The following is a 19,006-nucleotide window of genomic DNA, read 5'->3' as shown; positions in this document are numbered from 1 at the left end:
CAGATGAAAGCACATACTCTGCATCAAGAGGGATAGTGGAGTGGAACAAATAATTATCGATTGACTAGCCTCTATAATAAACACTCTCCATTACACATTCCCACTGTGCGTGGAGTTCATGCTTAGATTCCACTGCAGCTGCATTCACAAGCACAGCGCCCTGCTGCGAAGGTGTAAAGATGTGTGTAGCACACTGTGTTTGACAAGCTGCTTCCGTTACATCACTAGCTCTCCTTTGTTAACAAGGTTGGTGCTCCACCTGGACACAGGCGGCTCCTGGGGTCAAGAATCTCACAAGGGTTTCCAAACCGAAGCCCCTAATGACAAAAAAAACACCAGCTACCCACCAGATTATTCCTGCAGGTGTTCCGTCATCCATCTGTTAGCAGAAGGGTGTTCTTGGAAATGCACTCTAGCCGGAAGCCTTAAAAAGGAATAGTGGACCATTATGGAAAGAGAAAAACATAGGGCCAAGGCTGACAACAATTATTTTATCAAGACATTATGTTATCAAAGCAAACTGGGGCATGGTGACTGTTTTTCAGTCAACAAACAATTCCTTTTTTTTTTATCTCATTCTTGACATGCACTTTAAAGACGGCGCGTTACATCTTTCCATCTGTCTGGAAGAGGTTCGTAGTGTTGGAACCACATCATGAAAGAAGGATAAATTTGGCACAGATTACCATGTCTTCATTACAATTTTAAAACAATAAAAGTCATGGATAGGAAGAGCTACGCAAAGCAACATTGCATTCTTTCTTAAAGCAGAACGATTCATTTAGGCAGTTGCTGTCTGCGGTAACCATTAAAAGACACTTACAAGAAAAAACAATCCATAAATTGTGAATCGCTAGCACACAGAGAGCAGTACTTTTGTAATATAAGGGCTACAGAGAAAAGTGTTAATGAATGTCTCATTATGGAATATTAAAAGCTTGATGGGAACATAGCATTGCTTTTGGATAAATGGCATCATCATTCAGCCATCCATTTATACTAATACACATATGAATAAAATATATATATTTAAATATCAGCACAGTAACTTCAAGTAGGAGTTTTTATATGTTGCTGTCTTGCAAGATCTGCGACTTCCTGAATATCAGTGGGGTTTTGTGACTGTCTGAAGAAGGCAGTATAGTGCTAAGCTCTCCCTTAAGCTCTCCTTACTCCATTTATAATCACAAGGAATTAATCTCTTGCCCTGATTACATTAGTGCCTCTCACAGGCTTATGTCACCACTAGGCCCTGCAGCGTGCTTTGATGCTGAGCTTTGCTCATTCATCTCCTGTGCCCCATACCTCACTTCCTGAAGCTGCCGGCACCAGCCTGCTTTTTGGAGTACGGGTATTACCACCTTGTCTCAGGAACTGCCATTTTGAGCTCTCCAGGGCCCACCTGTAAAAATCAAAGCAATTTTCTTTCACAAATGTTTTGATCTTATAAAGAAATTAGATTAAAGTAAATTATGTTTGCAATTACTAACACATGTCCTCCAGTATGGCAGCGTGGGATTTGTTTAATGGCCTCTACCTAGATCTCTTTCAGAGAGTACAGGTGTCCAAACTCAAACTCAGACTACATTTGTTCGTAAGACTGGGCTACAGAATCCATCAGTGCTACCCTGTAAGTTATACATTTAGTTAAATAATTGTTTTCATTAAACTTATCTATCAAGTATATATGATCAACAGCAGCATCTCCTGCCCTCTTGAACGACACGGGAAGAATAACAAGGGCCAGGGACTAGGACCACCGCCCAACATTAACCTGTTTAATGTAACTTAAAATGCAGATTTCTGGCTAAATAGACATATCCAAAAGTAGTTATTTATCATGAGAGGACCATACACAATAACTTAAACTATAATGCTGCATATACTACAATAAAATCTAACTCAGGTGTACTCACTTTTGAGGACAGTAAAAGATGACGAAACATTGAAATATGGTGTCAGTCCTATTCAACAAACGTTGAGGAATAGCGCTTGAAATTACTGATATGGCTGGCATGTACATGAATCAACAAACTATCTGTCTGGCAGCATCTTACTGGAACAGTTATTTAGCTTGTAGGGATATAAACTTTCATGTCATTTAGTAAGTGATTAACCATTAAAAATACAAGAGTTTAAACATGTAAACAACGCCTAACATGAAAAAACAGCTAAGCAACATTTTAACAACATGACATGAAGTGGGTGCCATAGAGAGAAGCATTAATTGATGGAATACAGCATATGTGGGGTGCTATAATAATTGAAATTGATGTTATCTGTTGCTGTCCATTTTAAATATTGCTAAATTATTAAATGCTAACCTGTCCATTTCATCACACATATTTTTAGAGAAGATGAAATATATATTTATCAATTTGTTAATAATTAAACTGAACCTATTAACATCCCTATTAGCATGCACAATATCGGTGTTGTGTTATCGTCTCCGGCCCTGCACTGGCTCCCATCGCCTACCGCTTCCATACAGCTGCCGCCCTAACTGTACTGTCGCTTCTCCTTCTGCTACGATTTCATGACCTGAAAATGAAAACACTTTCAGCTACAAATGTGTAATAATACATTGAAAAGAGAACTTTCCCTGTGTGGATCAGTATACATATAAATAATCATAAAGGTTAATATTCTGTTAAAAAGCTTTGAGCTGTAAATGAATGATCATATGCAGTCACTAGAGATGCCAAAAAGAACATCATTCCCAATGTATACACAGTAATGCATAAACATCCCCCATACCCCTCAGCATGGTGCGTGTTAGTTTTATTTTAAAACTCTATAAACCACATTTGGAAGTCTGTCCATGAGAAAGCCCTGCAGTGAGAGAGATAACCCAGCTGAGCACAACAGATTTCCGCTCAACATCTCCGAGCAGCCCTGGTCCCAGAGCTGCCTTTCAACCACAATGTTCTTATCTGCCGTTGGATGAATGCATGACAGGAAATTAGAAAACTAATTTACCAACATGTACAATTCGTAATATTTATTTGACAGACTGAAGACCAAAAAAAAAAAAAAAAAACATTAACTCATGAGACACAAACTACATGGTCACTTGGCCCAAAAAAAAGCTTTATAAAACATAATTTACAGGCTTAATCAGACTCAGGAACCAAATTAAACCATTCTACTGTAGGTGGAAAATGCTTTTCTTTATAAGGGAATGTGAACACAAAAATATGTTACCTTTCATCTCAAAATAATTGTGTAACTGTCCTCTGGGAGTGCTATTAAACACAATTTCTTGAGACTGTCCTTTTATCATCAGAAATTAAGGATACAATTAAGGCATCCAGAGCATGTTTCAAGTTAACTGTTCTACATCTCGTCTGCACAGAGGTCAGCACTAAAAATGAAATACTAATTATAATTGCGAATGTTTTGCTAATTTACATTTATCAATGTGTCGGCAGCACCACAATCTGGAATTGGGTCCACGTCCAGCAGCACACGCCTGGCCCAAAACACGTACAAACGTATGTATGAAGACATTAAAAACCCAGAGACTATTCAGTAATGGTGTTTTCCAGTACCAAAATAAAATAAACAATTTATCCATTGATTAAACACTCTGTCGTGTATATTTCACTTCACTGGGTCATTTCAGATGATTTTAATGTCCTTTAAATATAAACAGGCAGATTTCAATTTAGGGGAGAAATAGCTTAGTGAAATTTCGTCTCACACCAAGGATATTATCAGATTTCTGTCATGTTTTTGAGTGATTAATTCGCTTTTGTAGATGCATGCTCAGAATACGATTATTTATCAATTTCTGTTGCATAGGCCTATGTAATGTTAAGTTGTTGTTTTTCAGATCTAGTTTTGAGTCACAGTCCAATCAGCATTAAGCTAGGGCTGGCGTTATTACAAGTGTTAACAAGACAGACACAACTGCCCCAAATCATAAATCCTCACTATAAAACACCCTTGTGTTTAACAGTCGTGACCCTCTTATGGACTGTTTACTTCCTTTACATCATAGCGTTGTCCGTCTCTGGCCTTTCTAGTCTTCCATCACTGGTGAGGGGGAATTGACTAGTCTGCACCACCCAGTAATGAGAATCGATTTTCAAATCACTGCCTCCCTCAGTTCTTGTGCATGAAAATAAGAGACTGTTGCCATCAGCAAGTTTACAGAGCTCTTCATATTCCCCAGCCTCAGCAACTAGGAATAAATTGCTACCATTAGATCTCCCACTGCTTTTAGATGTGGAAACGCACTATTATGTCTGCAAAGAAGATTGAAGGGGTAGGATGAGTTCCAATTTACAGAAGAAGAAAAAATATATATATACAACACATACATCTAAATAAACAACATAAACCATATGGCAAAGGGCAAAATAACTAAACAACTAAATAAATAAATACTTATGTAATTATGAATGTGTCCTTGTAGCTTAAAATATATTGAAAAGAGTGAATGCTTCAATGGTGGCAATAAACTATTACCTCACATAAATCACGACTTTAAAGAAGGGTGAAAGGCTGTTCCTAAACAACAATTGCAAACACCTTTTGGTCCCTTCAGTCCCTTAAGTATAGCATTAAACCACTAAGTACCACAGCCCCTTGTGTGAATCCGCTCGGAGATTGAGAGCTGCCCATTCAACCCTCCTGGCTAATGGGGGAGAAAATGAAACCTCCAAGCTCATTGAACTGAGATGAACATAATAGATTGATGCCATTCATAGGTTAGTTATCATGTTGAGGGTTTTTTTCCGTTGCAAAAGCAAACAAGGTTTCTTAGGTAAAAGACCCATCTAAACTTCTGGAAAATGTAGATGCAGGAGATGTAGGGTTGTGTCAGTGGAAGATTATTTAGATTTTTTTCATAGCATTGCCAATGAAAATTAGGTAATTCAGATAAGAGAAACAGATTGTGATAGTCCCCCAGGAGAATAAGAGTTACTTCTGTTTTGGTGGAAAGAAATATATTCGAAACAGGAGTTTTATTTTAACGTTTATAAGGGGGTAAGAGGGTTTGCTATTCTGCACAAAATATTAGGGGAAGTAGGTATGTTCGAGGATTTAAAAGGGTGGGAAGCAATAAACTTTAAATATTTTACTCAATGAAAATGATTGTCATGATAACAGCTATCCAAATCTCTATAGAGAATAGGATGGTTAATACACACTTGTGCTTAAATCTCATCACGGACTATTACATCATCTTTTAATAATGTACTACAATAAGTCAGATCATTTTATCAGAAATTATTTTATCCAGACAGAAGAGTTGTCTTCCTTACATGCATGCAGATAATGACTTTTAGAGTGTCTCGCTCCGTGAGCACAATCTGTTCCACTTTCTCCTGATGTGAAAAATTACACAATCAATACAATGAAGCTAATATTAAACAGTCAATATGATTTCCTTTGCATCTCTAGCACTTTTATGAAACTCAGCACTTTCGGTTTCCTTCCTCACCAGAAAGTATTGTATAAACAGCTGCAGATATGCATAGTTCGTCAAGAGAAAACTGTATAAAACAAATCAGACTGCATATGACTTCACTGTGTTTTCTGGGGGAAAAGGGAAAAAATGTCATTATCAGAAAGTGTCTTGGGAACCTCCTAATAAGAGGAATTCCTATACAAACAAGCAAAGCTTCATTATATTTCATTGCTTCAACCTATCTTCCCAGTGGACGTCCCACTGATCTTTATCAAAGTAGTCTGTCCCTTGAATATTTTTAATCTAAATATATCACATGCCATGAAAAGGAAAAATACAGAAAGACAAGGCTCCCTTCAATTTAAAGTCAATTTGTGTGTTTTCCCCACAGTGAGGATTATGGAAATGTTTTTTATGCATCAACTGACATATAATGCTTAGGTTCATGACAGGTTTGTATGTTAATGTGAGGGAAAGTTTTGTGATTTATTTATTTATTTATTGCAATGTTAGGCAGGGGCTTAATTGGCTGTTATGAGATGCCTCCAGTTGGATTTGTTTCAATTAGTTTTGTATATTCAAATCCGGGTGTTATTAGCATATTTGTCAGCACTTTGTGAGGCATGCATTAAAGTTAGTTGTGTAACCCATTCATGTGTGTTCATAGCAATAAAAATAAAGGTTTTGTGAACAAGATATGTTATGGTTGGTCATTTTTGGCCCGTATTGTTCCGTTTTGATTTTAATTTATATTTATGTTTTTTTATATTCGCTATTCTTTACCCTCCACTCACTTAAGAACAACAGAAAAACTAAACCTATGTGCCATGAAGTTGTGTTTAAAGAATTCCCCAGAGGAAACGTGGTCTCTCCACCCATTAAGACTATTCTGTTAAAACTGTCAAAACGTCAGTATTATTAGGGTTGGAAATACAATAGGGCATGTGTTTTGCTGCTTCCATTTGCTGCAACCCTTACCTTGTTTCAAATTATGACCTCGTTCCTGTTTTTGATGCGCTCTACCTCCTGTCCTGTCCATTATAAGATACATTTATTTAAAAAAAACAGAATCATCTAAATTACTATTCATGGGGAATTTCGATTAATATCGGTACACCCAAGGTATTCTTCTCCTGGGTCACGACCAGCATGTCTGGGAGGTTAACCCATAAGTCCTGAAGACTCCAGGACTAACCTAGAACACACATAAATTGAGATAGAGGACGTGCACATAGGCAAGTGCGCACACACACAAGTGCACACACTGAGATTAGAAACTGACATCAAGGACAAGCTGGCATCAATTTTTTGCTGTTAGAACTCCATTCCAGGAAACTTATAAGAGCATTTCAGAGGGCCTTGTCTTGTCTGCAATAAATCCATCAAATTGTACGGAACCAGACAGCTGACCTCAGACGGTGTCACAGGACAAGTACAAATGTGCTTTAACCAAGTTAACAACGCTAAAAGACTCTGAAGTATTTTTTGTGAACTGACACAAGACTGGTGTCGTGTAAATGATTGAAATGAAGTCCTGACAGCACCAATACAAAATGGCGTATGTGTGATGTATAAACTCTTAAAGGTTGTGTTTGTGCGCTGGAATGGCACCATTATATTTTCGCAGTAAACACAAGCCGTGTCTTCAGTGTCACACGAAAGGGTTATTTATGAAAATCCATTAAATAAAATCAGCTTCTTCACATAAAGGTACTTGACCTTATTTAATCATACCCACAGATCATGATTCATGTTGAAATTCATACAATTATTCCATGTAGATTTCTCTATTTATATGCGCTGGGCTTTTTGAAGGCCTGGGTTTGATTCATTACTGAGGTCTAATAGGCTCTGTTCTCCAGACAGCAGCAATCTTTAGAAAAGCAGCCTGTTGAAAGCCCCTCCATCTTCAATGGGATACATATTTATAGGTTTGCTATCCTTTGGGCCACAAAAATGTTTCTCTCTGCGTACTACTCTTTATATGTAATGCTGTTCAATAAGACTTGAGTGACTTGATTAAGAGAATTATCGTGCAACTGTAATTTTCACATTATCACATTGTCATCAGTCAACAGACACGTGAGCTGGCCCTGGCAGGCAATTTGCACTTCGTCAAAATTTCTTTAGAAACCATGTTCATGCTGTCATGATCCTCGATTATCCAACCTGATGGTGATGTAGTGGGTTGACTGGTCAGCCTGGTTGATAGAATAACGCTACAGGCAGACGCTTGCCCTCTCTGCATTGCTGTGCAATATCTCTTTAGGACTCGAACAGCTCTAGTCATCGTATTCCTGCCAAAAAGGTGAAACTCAGGGCAAAGATCCATAACTGGGGGAATAAACATATTAAAGTGGTATATACATTATTTAAACTACAGCTACAGGCGCCCGACTCCATATCCAGAGAATAAATTAAAAAAAACAACCTGAAAGGCAAAGCTTGAATGTTGAGTCATGGGGGAAGGTGAAGCTGGAGAAAACAGCAAACGCCAAATCTACTATTTGAAATGGGATTTCAAATTGTAACAGTATGTTTTGAACTACCTATGGCAGGATTAGGAATGGCATTGCTATAATTCACCGGAGATACAGTGCGATCTCACACCTCTTCAGCTAATCCTGATCCATGCTGGGTTCGGTTGATAACAAATTCAGGACTGATGTCTGATTCTCACTGTGCAAGAGCACCTGCTGCTTTTCACTGCCCAGCTGGAACGAGTATGAAAAGATTACGATTCATCTCTGCGTTTCCATCTATCAGTGGTGTTGTTTTTTTTTCGTCTTTTCTGTTGCGTTGTTCTACATGGTACAGCACCTCGGTGTCTAGGTTGGTGTTCAGAAGATGGAGACAAATACCCCACAATCTTGGGGAGAAAACACAAACAAACCCACAGCAGAAGAAAATAATTTGTATTCTATGATGACATAACTGTAAGCACCCTGATTTATTCATTTAAAAACCAACATAATTGAAGTATCTCCTCTACAAGACTGTAGGAAGATATCTGTCCATAAGACAATCCCCGACAGAACCATTTGATGTGCCTGACAACTTGGTCACTGTGGGCTCCTTTGTTTTCGGTCTTAATGTGGCATCTATACACCATCAACTGGAGCAAAGGATCAATACCCAGGCAGGTTTTGGGCAGTACATTAATCAACTTGAACTTCATTCAAATGGTGCCAGGAGGAGTCACAGTGATGAACCAAGTGTTTCTGTCAATAAAATCAGCCCAGACGGAGCCCTCTCCGTGGACACAAACAGGGAGCTGTCGGAAAGGGCAGCGTTTTCATTAGTGCAAGAACCTCTTCCCTATCAAATTGCCTGGTCTTTAATCATAGCCTCCACGATCTCACTGTGCCGCTCAGTGATTTGTTTTTCTTCCGTACTAAGTGTATAAGTAACAGGCTTGTGAAAGGGATAGGATTAGTTTTCAATCCACAAAGGAATATGTAGGGCTATCTGACTGGCTTATTAACCTTCCAACCAGTGTTTCTCCACTCCCTGCAATACATAATACGTCCGTGCATTGTTTTGGAGTTGGGGAACACAGTCAAATATGCTGCTCCTTGAAAAGGCATTTATCTTCATGATAAGAAACGTTTTCTTTTAACACAACATAGAAAATATCACTAATTTCAGACTGGGTTTATGGGAAGAGGTTTGTAGTCTTCAGCAGGCTTGTTTCCTTTTTCTCTTAGCAAAACTTAAATAAATGCACCCAATCAGGGAACAGCTGAGGTTTGCTACAGTTACTACAGTACATTATACAATGGTAGTCATGTTGGTCAAGCTTCCTGAAGGATAGATAATAACCACAGGTCTTCCCAAACCAGTCTTAACAATGTCTGCATGCATGTCAAAAACATCAACAGAAGTTATGTACCAGTAGCAGGCAAAAGACTGGAGCAGAAAATAAACCTGCTGTTCCCCCAAGCCTCCTTAATGGTTACTGCTGCCAATCTAAGAAGAAAGTCTAGTCAATGGAATTAAAAAAACAAAACTATTACTTTCTGCTAGTGTTTTCTTTACCGATACCATTACAAGTACTGTACTTTGCAGTTTTAATATAGTTTAGGCATCAGGGAATTATATCAATTGGCAAACTGCTTTTGTCCTCCTTTTTTTGCAACTAGATAAATATTAGTAGTGATTAATTCGCCGGTTAATGCCAGACTTACAATTAAATCTCCACTTCTCCCTGCAGAACATTAATGAAATTGCACTTTGAGATACAGTGCGTGTATACATGTTAAAGAACTCGACGAGACCTGATTAGAAAAATGGAATTATTGTTCAATTAAAGTAATTTTAATATTATCAGACATTAAGCAAAGAATTTTAATAGGTGGCTTTGGGGGGAAAGAGATGCTAATTATATCTCTCTGTTGGAGGCAGGGAGATGATTTGTATGCAACTGAGAAAGCCTGATATCTCTTTTTTTTCCTACTAACTGATAGGGGCTATCTCTATACAGCTTGAAAAACAGGACCCAGCCAATCCAGAACAGCAAAGAACAGACAGATATTGTTGTCTCACTGAAGTCTCAGGCATTATAAAAACTTAAATATGTGCATATATATGTGTGTGTGTGGGTGTCCATAAAGTGCGAAAAGAAGCATTTGGTTAATGTAAGTATAATAAAATATTAATCTAGAAGTCAGAAATAAAGTTGCAGTTGTCACTGGGCATATTAAATCCTCGATGGTAATTGTTTGAAGCAAGTGTTGCAGCTGTTACATAAACACACACAAATAAATACTGAATGCCAGATTATTTATATACAATTCATTCACACTGAATATTTGTGCAGCTGCTCCTTACATTTGGTCCTTATTTGCACAGAGTTAGCATATTCTTAAAATACCAGCCGTTGACTAAATTAACCTAACAGAGCTGAGCGATCAACATATTGTTTTCTTAAGAGGCTAACCCATATGAGGGCAGCAGTGTGGAGTAGTGGGTTCGATCCCAGGTGGGGGACACTGTTGTTGTACCCTTGATACTTTAGCTAGATTGCTCCAGTAAGAAGACCAGCTGAATAAAAGGGGAATTGTATATCAAATATCGCCTTGGATATGGGTGTCTGCAAAGAAATATAATGATGATGATAATTAAAGTAATCATCATGTTCTTCTACTATAATACTTCATAATCTTGTTAAGCCTGCCTCTACGCAGAACCTTTGTCCTTTATTCTGTAGCTGTAAGCTCTTTTTGCACGAAATTCCTCCTTGCTAAACAGTTCTGTCCCTGGCTGCGTGAGGGCTGGTGTTGGACCCCACATCATGGGCACTGACCGCTCGGCTGGCTCTGATTGAGTGTCTGGGGCCGTGCAGGGTGTCCATCCTAGCATGGCAATCTCCACAGTGGTTTGTCAAGGTCACACCAGCCTGCGTGTCTAACAGTGCATGAGCGTTGATCCTCCGACTGACAGCAGACTCTTTCAGTCTCACACGGGGAACTCATCCATAGCTTCCTTGTCATGTTTAATGTATATCCGAGCAGTTTCAAACATCATCGTTCCATTTGCCTGAAAACGAACAAATACTACCTCCAGTTGTACACAGGGGACAGGATAAATGCACAATGGATAGTATCAGGATCGGTTTTGGGGATTAGAAATCAGTAGCATTTCTTTCTTCTGACATTAGGAGGTTGGGAAAACAGTAAAGACAAAGAAAAGTAGTGGACTAGAGGAGGTGACCATAGGAAAACATCAAATTCTCCCTTATTATGGAATATGAAATGATCTGCGCCTCACGAGGAGCAATTGAAGTCCTACGTTTGTTATATTCCAGTCAAAAACACAGTTGATATACAAAAAAAATACAGCTCTCTCCGTCAGCTCCTGTCATTTCTATCTCCTGCCAAAGGCAACACATAAATCAGGGCTTATGCCTTCAATCAGAAAGCTAGAGAACAGTATAAGATAGACAGGAGAAGGCCTGGAGATATCATTATTTCAAACTTCATCCCAACACGACCCCAACAAACTGTAACTCATTTCCCCCAAAAGAAGTATATCTAAACATTTAACATTAAATGCAGATGCTCTAAAATAAATGATTAATTGTTCTCAATTTTGGTTAGCCAATGTGGACAGGTTGTAATATACAGTACCATGCAGGGTTGTGGTCCATTCCAGTTTTCAATTGTATCATGCAATAATTTCCCAATTCTCAATCAAATGCTTCTTAGGAAATATAATAGTAAAAGAACAGTGGATTCAAAAAACAACCCTGGCAAATTTCACTTTTTCAATTTACCTCCACCTCTACTAACCTGACAAGAATAGAGTATTTTTCTCCAAAATCAGGAATTAATACATAACTGATTAAGAGACTGTGTGAACACTGGAATTAGGTACTTTATCTGTTTCCTTGTACCAACACTGTATATCAGGAGGTTCAAACAGCGTTTACCTCAAAATGTTTCATTCATAAGCCAGTCTTACATTCTGTACAGGTTGAAAGCGCATGTGTTATGCTGAATTTTGAAACAAACAGCCTTGCCCAAGTATAAATGAACCGAGGATGTGTGCCAAGTTATATCACAGATATTGATCCCATGCTGCCCTGCTAAATTAAATGCATTAAGTTTAATGTTTTGGAATAATCACAAAAAAACTAAATGAACCCTGGCTTTATTTATTACTTTAAACAAACCTGTCTCTTTGAGAATTTCATTCTCCTCCTGTGCTGTTTTAGCCTAACTTCCCCCAAGCTTCACATCACAACACAGATTTCCAGGTCAACAAGGTGTTCGGCTCGTCAAGCCTGGTATCATCTGGAAACACACAGAATAAACTCCAAATAGCAAAAAAAAGAAACAAATTAATACAGATTTCATTTCCATCCGCTGCATATCAGTTGCCTTTAGTGCCAGTTAAAGAGTAGTGGCTTCACTTCAAAGATAAAACTGGAATGACACATCAGTAAAATTCCTCATTTGCATTGTTATCTGTCTCCACACCTTCATCGCCCAGCAACCTGCGGTTTACAAATATGACTGCCTTCCACCAGGCCGTTTCCACACAGCCGATAAAAATGCCCACAGATCTCAGAGCCCACTTATCTCTCCGAGGCAACAGGGAGAATATTGTCCATCTGTTTTCCCTGTCTTTCTTTTCTTCCCCTTCTAAACTTAATAGGGTCTCAAACCAGCAGTTGAGTCCATGTGTTGCCATTTAAGATAAGGCGCTGAGGGATGCAGCCTACTATTACATTGCCATTGTGTTTTAAATTGGCCAGGCATAGCTCTTACACATAGGAGGCATTTTATTATTAATGAAAATTGTAAAGCAAGTATATCAGTGGACCAGATCTGTATATAGAGGGAGCGTATCTGAGGGCGAATTGACGGAGGTGTAATCGGCCAAACCGTTTTCACACACTTCAGTTCAAAACAACCAAGTGTCTCCATTCCTCCGTCACAAAGACCGGCGAAGCTTCCTAATGAGCGGCTCAACGCGGTGACAGCCACCGATTATGTCCCCAAGAGACGCCCATTGTATTTAAAATCTTTAAAGGGTCCTTTTAGTCCAACAAGTGAGATTCACAGGCTTGAAGATAATGATTTATTGATCTATCCCCTGATGAAGGCCAGCAAGGCTACTTTTTTTGTAAGCTGCATCCTTAACAAAAGTAGAAAGAACAGATTAGAAAAGAAGGATTTTTGACTTCCATTGATATGACTATCAGTTCTTACATTGCCTCGTATGTTGAAGTTAATTGCAGCTGTGGCCGATGGCTGAGTAGGACAGGGATGAAAAGCTATATTAAAGTCCATCAAACTTGTACACCATTCTATTCTATATAAAAAACAAAGTTGACAGCAGATCTACCCATCCATTCAGCACAGGCTTGAATTCTACTAAATATACATCGATGTGTCATGAGTTTTCATCTAAGAGACAGAAAAAACAGAATTGCAGACCAGCTTGACTGACTTTTGTGTTCTTTTTTCTTTAAAAATGTAAAGCTGTGAGCTTTTAGATGTATGCTTTCTGTAAACAACATGGACGGCTGGGGGGTGAGGTGGACAGTGGGTGGATATCTGTGTGGATGGGGGGGGGGGGGGTTCTGGTTTAGTTTCGGCTCATGACAGAACCAGGAAGATACTGTGCTATTCAACATATGTTCTTCGCTGAAAACCTGTCACCCCTGTCAAATTCGAAAACGTATTTTATTGAAGACTCGGTTGTCTTGTAGGTTTGCATCAAGATTAACTGAGCCGCAGTTGAGAGACACCGCAGCAGACAGATCTTCAGTAATCAAGCGAGAGGCCGATACCAATGGAAGACAGCAGCCTTGTGCATCAATGCAAGCGTGGCCTCGAGCCAAAACAGCGCATGCATGGGAGGATATTAGAACCCAAGCCAGCTGGAAGTGTGTGTGTAATATATGACCTTTAAGATTATTGAAGGGAACTGGTTTAATAAAAGACATGAAAGGTTTCAGTTCATAAAGAAATCTCGCTCGCATCCGAATGCTTCGAAATCTTTTACTCTGTTGATGTTTCCAAGATTTTCCAAGTTAGTGAAAGGCAATTAGGGAATACATTTTTATTTTGTTTGCTTTACATTATTCCCTTTGTGTTGCAAGCCGAGCCCCAGAGGACTTTGCATCAAGCAGTTTTTGAACAAGCAGAACTGGAGCTCTGTTATCGAGAGGAGCTGGTGAATTTGAAGTGAGATAAACAGTGGCGCAAACCTGCTTCTTCAAACTCAGTAATTTATCTTAACTGACTGCGTGTTTCTGTCCCATGCAGTTTGGGAAGAAAATAAATGGTGTGGTCCTTAACCAAACCCAGGAAATTGGACAGAATCAAACCCCCTCTGCTCGTCGCTGATGTAAAAGATCTCTCCTCCCGAGCCGAGAGTCATAAGTGCTGAACAGAGTGCCCCGGCTCTCCTCCCTCTTATTATGAACCTATACTAATAATCATCCGTCACCTTTGACCTTGGACAATTACATTTAATTGTTCAATTATCCTTCAGATACACTGTGTAATTAACCTTGAAGGGTTTTATTTCTTAAAGAAATGTAGAAGTGCATTCTCTGATTCTCAACTAGGAGGCTAAACCAGAATGAGTAATTAGGTGAGGAGAAAATGTGAGGGAAAACGGAGCAAACACATTCGTCGTTGTTCTGTAGATCGCAACCTCGTCAGCTCTTCTCGGGCCGCCATGCGACATGTGAGAATTGTAAGAGCAATCTACAATTAGCATCCATTAATCTATATCTTCGTCATGACTTTTTAATTGCCGTGCACATTTAATTATTCGCTAACCTTTTCATTCCAATGTCAGTAAGTGGTAATTATTCTTGTTTTTGTGGTGTTTCTTTTTTTTTTGGTGCACGTCATTAAAATGAATCACTTTGTGGTTCTCTGTGAATATAAAAAAAAGAATATGACAATCACTGTCTGGGGTTCGTCTCTTTCAAACAGTTGATCACCACAATCTTACAGCCCATAAAAAAGAACAGGCCGTGACTCTAGTTTTAACCTTAACCCTAAACCCAATACTAGTCTTAGCCCCAGCTTTTAAATCTATAACTATAATCCTAGACTTAAACTTTGAGATTAGCCCCAACCAGCTTGAACTGAACCCTAAATCAAACCCTAACGCTGACCCTAGCTTTAATACAAACCTTAATCTTAGCTAGTATTAAGGTTACTGTCCAAGCTAAACCCCTAATATCATACAAATGTTTCTGTTACCTACAGCACTTTCACACTAACACTATATAGTCCAACAGGCCCTTTGTTAAATGCTAAAAAGGAGAAACATGATTAAAGAAGAGCTGGAGGAAGAAAATAGACAATAAAGTTTACTTTGAAGATGGGGTTTAATTTAGCTAAGTATTCCTTATCTCTTTACTGATAATTGAATAGCTATAGACGCCAAAAGATAAGTCAAACAGGGTCTGATTCTTTGTTTTCCTTCCTCCCCCGAAACAGCACACTGGACAGTGGAGCAGATTAGTAAGAGGGATGTTTTATAATGCACATATACATATAAAAGCAGCAGACTGTGTTTCCAAATGATGTATGAATGCATCCACAGACTTGTTACTGGTGAGATTGTGAGTGAAATCTCATTTCCAACATTGCCACATGTGAATCAGAATTACTCATGGAACTGTACTTGCGATGTCTGGCTCGCTGTTTGCTCCCGGAATAATAAAACAGACACTGCGGCATTTGAAGAGAGGTGCCATATTACAGAGCTGCAGTTCAGGACGGTTCATTACTCAGAACTAATCTCTAAATAAAGATTAACTGCACAACCCGACTCTAAGTGCTTCTTTGCCTGTTCCGATTAGCTCTTTGAATTCATTTTAGCTGCACGTGCTTGTGGAGGATCTCCAGGCCGCTGAGCTCTAACACAGCACAAAACAGCTGAAGCAGAAGGACAGATATTGGGGGGCACTTTCCTGTCTGCACAATACAACAAATATGTAAACACGAAGATGTATTAATACTACAACCTTTTCCAAAGCTTTTAAAACACTTGAATGGTATTTATTTAACTTTTCTTGACTTCCAGATATCTATCTATTGGAAACAGTGGAGATATTATCTTCTGTTTCCAACTGAGCAATAACAATCCAGGCAACACCAACACTGTACCAAGAATGTCTTCTGTATAGGATGAGAACAAAATCCCTAATCCTGCCATACTGCCCGGAAAAAAGGTATTGTAGAAAGCTGAAGGGCTCTATCTGGTGGCCACTAAGGGCTATGGCATCACTTCAGGTCTGCCAATGCACAGAAAGATTAAACAATATTAAAAAAATATCCTTTTCACATTGAATAGCACTCTAGCATGAGGAATCTATATATGAAATACAGCAAATCTACCTGAGTTAACATTCATGTATGTAACGTTTCCATTTCCAATTAAGAAAATCAATTAAAAAACAAGCAGACGAAGCAAGTTTAAAATTGTTATAGTTCCTGTAAAGACTGGTATACAGAGCAGCTCACATGCTTCACAAGATGTAATAAAAATGCAATGAAAGACTTTTCCCCCCTGCTTTCTGACCCTTTCCGGTTCACATCTTAATTCAATTGCACTTGATGGCCATTATTTTTATAGCTCCTAATTCCAAAGTGACGTATGCACTTATTTGGAGCAGAAGCCAATTAAGTCTCTCAGTTAATAGATACAAAATCCCCTCCTATACTTTCTTAATTAGGACTTTGAACATGTGCAGCAATTTCAGCGCAACTACAGTCGGACACTGCACCGGATAATTGGGGGAAAGCTGGAAATGAACTCCCAGACACAGCAAATACATTGGGAAAGATGACATTTTTAAATATCATTTATTTTCATCCTTTGCCGCTTCCTCACAAAATTATGCTAATGAGCATTCCCAGTGATCAGGTCTCATTATTATAACACGTTTTTCTTTTACCTTAGTGCTGCATTGATATTTAAAACAGTGCAGTGTGTATTTCCCAGGCTGCTACAGTGATAGACAGTAAACTGGCAGGCTATATTGGCACCTACTGTTTGTCCTACTTAGAAGATCAAGAGAAAGATGGAGGAGGAGGAGGAGAAGAAGATGAAAGGAAGGCAGGACTACTCCGACTAAGACTGCTGGAACTCAATACTTCTAAAGAAAACCAGGTCCCTCTATTGAGTAGAACATGCATCTGAGTGTCTCCTATACTATGTTACAAAGCTGAATCAAATAATAGTGTTGCTACATTTTATGGAAGTATTTTGAAGTACATAGCCATGAATGCAATTACAAAGGAGAATGTTTTTAACACAAGGATGGGATTGCATTTCACCTACTCAAGCATTCCAACACACAAAGTATTGTTTTTAGTGCTGCAAATGACAAAAGGACAAATTGGCATCAGGCAGCCGGTAGCAGCGATGATTGTTGAAGCAATGAAGGGCTGATAATGATCTTCTTGGTAATGCCTGTCAGCTCACAGAATGACTTACATGGGCCAAATGGATATTACAAGGTAATTACCATATTGGGATGCTTGTGTTATCTAGCTACACTGTGTCACCTAACCGATTTGTACCTCGGGGTGGTTTTGCACTGAATGAGATTTCTGTTCTAAACTCTTAAATAAATCTGAAGCCACACAAACTGGAGCTTTTCATTTGAATGGTTTAACTTTGTATATACAGTCTTACCGTTGGATTTGGTCAATGTTGTATTGTATAATTATATCCAGTCTTTGAGCTATCTTGCATTTCGTCTCTGGCCTGTTGATTGTCCATGCAGCCCCAACAAGGTAGATCTACCTTTTAACCTTTGACCCCCATCTTCCTTTTTGTCAAATCTGTGTGAACCAGGAAGTGTTTTTGTTACTATGGAGATGATAAATCCATTGTCTGTTTCACACCAGAACCATTTTCACCATTTTCATTTAAATGGGTTTCAATTTTAATATCCTGAAACAAAATCCTTGCTCAGACTCTCTCTCAGACAACTTAATAAGAATCATTAAGAACAGTGCTGATTTTGTTCAGGTATACATGCAGGCGTCAAAGGATAATACGTACAAAAGATATGGTCTTATTCTGTGGTAACCATATATTTGGTGGGGGAAATAATATTATAAATACACAGGAATCAGATTAGATAGTAGCTTTGGTTGGTGGTTTTCTACACTTACAAGTTAAAAAGATACAAAAAGAAGTTAAGCTTTGTTTTGTGGTGTGTGGATGGCCTTCCTACATTGTTGGAAGAAGATGGTAAAATAGCAATATGAAATAAGTTTTCAGTGAGTGGGTTGAGAACAATCAATACACCCAGACAGACAGCTGTGGCTCAGTGTACTTAAAAGCATTCCTTGGCGATTCATCCTTTTGTATCAATGGTAATTCAGCTCAAGTACTCACAGGAAACTGGTTCTTAAAATAGAGGACGATAGATGCCGTTGGGAACTATAAGCTTTGATTAAGTCCATTTTTCAAAACAACTACACATTTATTGAAGGGGCTGTTTCCCCAGGATCAAGTGGTACACAAAAGTGGGTGGACTGCAGTTATTCATAACCTGACATTTGCACCTGAGTGGAAGAAAAATGTAATTTTCTAAACAGGGGAATAAAGACAAGCTATAGAAAAGTTTGGTTAATGGACAGATTAACAAGAGTTCAGAAGATGTATATATACACACACATTTGAACATTTCTATTAATATCTAATGTGCTTTAAGTCATGGGTGAAATGCATTTTCATAAAAGACAGGAAAAGCAACATGAAGCCAGAGTTTTATTGATCTCCTGCATCTCATAGAAAATCAGCTCCCCGTTTTACCACATTCAGGTTAACACAGATCTGTCACTCATAGCCCTGACCACAAAATTAAAAATTATATACATATTGCTGAAAGACTGATTCTTAATACAATCTCCATAAAGTCATTATAGTGGAGAAGCATGTCTAACCCTATATATATATATAGATATATTTATTTTTTTAGTGAAGATTCTCCACAGTAATCCTTCTTTTAGACAATGCAATTAAATTACATGTGCATATTAGATTAACCCCACATTAGAAAAAACAAAAACAAAAGATCCCTTCACAGCTGAG

The 19,006-nt window shown here is 38.5% G+C and overlaps 1 long non-coding RNA gene across 1 annotated transcript; it reads right to left on the bottom strand.

The window, feature by feature from the left end:
- Window positions 1–345: 345 nt before the first annotated feature.
- On the bottom strand, window positions 346–17,683 carry LOC136717332 (uncharacterized). Its single transcript, XR_010805220.1, has 3 exons — window positions 17,597–17,683; window positions 1,306–1,402; window positions 346–424 (listed from the first exon to the last, which is right to left on the bottom strand). It is a non-coding gene; the product is annotated as an uncharacterized LOC136717332 (long non-coding RNA).
- Between the last annotated feature and the right edge of the window lie 1,323 nt (window positions 17,684–19,006).

This window comes from Amia ocellicauda, chromosome 21 (assembly GCF_036373705.1).
Source record: "Amia ocellicauda isolate fAmiCal2 chromosome 21, fAmiCal2.hap1, whole genome shotgun sequence".
NCBI lineage: Eukaryota > Metazoa > Chordata > Actinopteri > Amiiformes > Amiidae > Amia > Amia ocellicauda.
This window is presented reverse-complemented; position numbering and strand designations above follow the sequence as displayed.